Source organism: Chrysochloris asiatica, unplaced genomic scaffold (assembly GCF_000296735.1).
Source record: "Chrysochloris asiatica unplaced genomic scaffold, ChrAsi1.0 scaffold00217, whole genome shotgun sequence".
Classification (NCBI taxonomy): Eukaryota; Metazoa; Chordata; class Mammalia; order Afrosoricida; family Chrysochloridae; genus Chrysochloris; species Chrysochloris asiatica.
The window spans coordinates 4,892,101-4,895,644 of record NW_006408735.1 but is presented as its reverse complement, the minus strand read 5'-3'; positions in this window follow the sequence as shown (position 1 = coordinate 4,895,644).

Below are 3,544 nucleotides of genomic sequence, written 5' to 3'. Positions count from 1 at the left end.
CCAACCTTGGAAAAAATAGGGCTCCAGGATACAGGGATTTAGTCACAGTTTGAAGGGGTAAAAGAGGGATAGTGTTAAGATGCTTGGCTGTCTTTTGAATCTTGGTTCCCTTGCCTACCATTGTAAAATAGACACTTAAGGGAGGAGAAAGGAATAGCCAGAATTATCACTACAGAAAGCTTGTAAGTCCGTCTTCAGCCTATAACTGATTAGAATATCTTAAAGGGGGCTAGAAGTTGCCCAATGAAAGAGGATTCTGTGGAGCCTTTATATTGCACAAGACCATAGGTGGAATCCAGAACCCCATCCAGAACAGAAGGACGTAGGACATTTCCACTAGAAAGGACAAGTAGACCCGCCTGGGGTAGCTAGAAGAACAGAAGATATGTCTTGAAAGAAAGACCAGCAGGAAAAATCCAAAACAATAATGGCAGTCTGACTGATTACTAAAAGAACAAGTAAGCTGTTCGCCCAGGAGCCATCAAGGCAAGTGGTTGGAACCCCCTCAGAGCAAGCCTTTTTCCAAGACTGAGACTCAAGGGGAATACATGAGCAGGCATGTGGTCTGGCTGGTGACCACGTTGGTCACCAATAAGGGAAGAGGGGAAAAAACAGCAATGAAGTTGCAAATTAAACCCGACCACATTCAATAGATCCCTGTGAACCCAAGTCGAGACCTGAATGGTCAGCATTACTGCAAGACCTGGGGATTCCTGGGTCTAGAGGCAGTGACATAGCCACTGGAGGACTAGAGTGGAGAATGAAGCATCCAGCTGATATGAAGTAAGGGAAGATTCACAAGAACAACCATACTGGCAGAAAGTACCCACTTGACCTGGCTTCGATGGCTGGATAATCAGAACTCGACTAGAAGAAAGAAGAGAGAAAAAGAAAAAAGAGTAACTTGCTACAATTTGATGAAATTTACCTATACTTATGGATGTAGTAGCTCAAAATATGGAACAAATCTTTACAGCAAGGATCACTCCCACCCCCTCACTACACAGGGTTGACAAAGATGGGCAACATAGACCTTGGCTACCCAAAATGGGGGGACTTATAAAGGCAAGAAGTGACTGGATTACAAGCTTTCATCAGGGAGCCTAGTTCCAGGCGGGGCGGTGGAAGGTAGAATCACCACTGAATGATTTCCAATCTGTTGGGACTAGGCTGGTGAAAGGAAATAGGGATAAGACTCTTGTGGTACAATAGTGAATAATTTCCATCAGGACTGACTGTGAAGGTCGGAAATGTAGAGGTAGGTGTTTTTGACAAAAAGAGGAGAGTGATTGATTTTGCAGCCTAGGAGCAGAGGTCTCTGGGACCATCAAGGGAGAAGAACGAAGAGCGGAACCCTACCCAGAGAGGCAGTGACACCAAGGATGGAGACAGTGATGATGATGTGGACAGATGGAGCAGCTAGGGATTCTGGACTCAGGGAGGGAGAAGGGCTGTGTGCTGGTGGCTGGGAGGGTGGGCCTGTGTGGTACACCCTTTGAGGTTATTCGATGATGCATAGAGGGGATTGCAATCATTGCAATGAAACAAAATTCAATAGGATGAGTGTAAAGCTGATGTTCTCCCATGTAAACCTCGCAATAAAAAAAATTTAAAAAAAAAGATTAATAGAAAAAAAATTTAAAGTTGTCAAAAGACTTCATTTTGCTCAGTTCAAAAGTCACTACTCATGGAAGCAGCTGTCAGAAATCAAACGACATATTATTGCATTATTCAATTCAGCTTCAAAAGACCTCTTTGAATTGTTCAAGAGAAAAGATGACAGTTTGAGGACTTTGGTGTGCCAGACCCAAGCCATGATATTTTCAATAACTTTAAATACAAGTGAAAGATGGATAGTGAATAAAGAAGACCATAGATTTGATGCATTTGGGTTATGGTGTTGAAGCAGTATGTTATTAGTACCATAGACTGCCAAAAGAATAGACAAATCTGTGTTGGAAGAAATACAGGTGGAATGCTCCTTAGAAGCCAGGATGGTTAGACTCATCTCTCATACTCAGATATATTGGCACAGTGGCAGCAGCTATGGGCTTAAGCATAGCAACAATTGTGATGCTGGCCCAGGACCCAGCAGTGTTTAGTTCTGTTTGCATAAGGCCACTATGCATCAGTACTGATTCAATGGCACCTAAAAACAACAAAAACATTAATTTATGTATTAAATAAACTCAAAATGGTATAGGTTACCAAGAATTACAACCAGAAACTATCAAATTTAATTTAATAAAATTGATAAGATATAATTATGTGACAGGGAAATATCAATTTTCTAATGTCTAGAAGGTCGAACTTTCTAAAGCAAAGAATTCTGCTACAGAAGACATCTTTAAAGTGTTCAACAACAAAGATGTTAGCTTGAGGACTGAAGTGTGCCAGACCCAAGACAGTATTTTTAATCACCTCATATGCATATGAAAGTAGGACAATGAATGGAAAGACTGTAAATGAGTTGTTGCATTTGAATTATGGTGTTGGATAAGAGTATTAAAAATACCATGGACTGCTAGAAGAACAAACAAATCTGTCATGGAAGAAGTACAACCAGAATGCTCCTTAGAAGCCAAGATGACCAGACGTCGTCTATCATACTTCAGACATATAATCAGGAAAGAACAGTCCCCTGTGAAGGACATCATTCTTTCTAAAGTGGAGGGTCAGCACAAAACAGGAAGACCCCAGTAAGATGGACTGGCACAGTGGTAACAGCACTGGGGTTGGACTTAACAATGATTATGAAGAATACACAATATCAGGCAGTTATTTGTTCTGTTGTGCATAAGGTCACTGTGAGTTGGAACCAATTTACAGCACCTAACAACAACAACAACAGCAACTCTTGTTAGCCAAAGAAAACCTTAAGATGGAAGGAATACACAGAGTCACTATGCCAAAAGGAAACGATTGATGTTTATCCATTTCAAGAGGTAGCACATGATCAAGAGCCAATGATACTGAAGGAAAAAGTCCAGGGTGCATTGAAGGAACTGGCAAAAAAACAAGGCACCAGGAAATGTGGAATAAAAATTGAAATCTTTCAAGAATTTGGGGCAACACAGGAGGCACTCACTCATCTCTGCCAAGAAATTTGGAAGGCAATATCTGGCCAACTGATTGGAAGAGACCCATATTTGTGCCCATTCCAAAGAGAGGTGACCCAACAGAATACAGAAATCATCAGATAATATCTTCACATCCCACATGAGAATGTTTTACTAAAGGTAATACAGAAATGGCTCTGCAAGCATACATTGACAGAGAGCTTCGAGTTTCAAGATGGATTCAGAAGAAGCTGTGGAAAAAGGGATCTCATTGTTGATTTCAGATAGATCGTGGCTGAAAGCAGAGAATATCAGAAAGATATTTACCTGTGCTTTATTGACTACACAAAGGCTTTCGATTGTGAACATCATGACAAGCTATGGACAACATTGCGATGTGTGAGTATTCCAGAACACTTAATTGTGCTCCTGACGAATCTGTACCTGGACCAAGAGGCAGTTGTTTGAACTGAGTGGTTAAAATT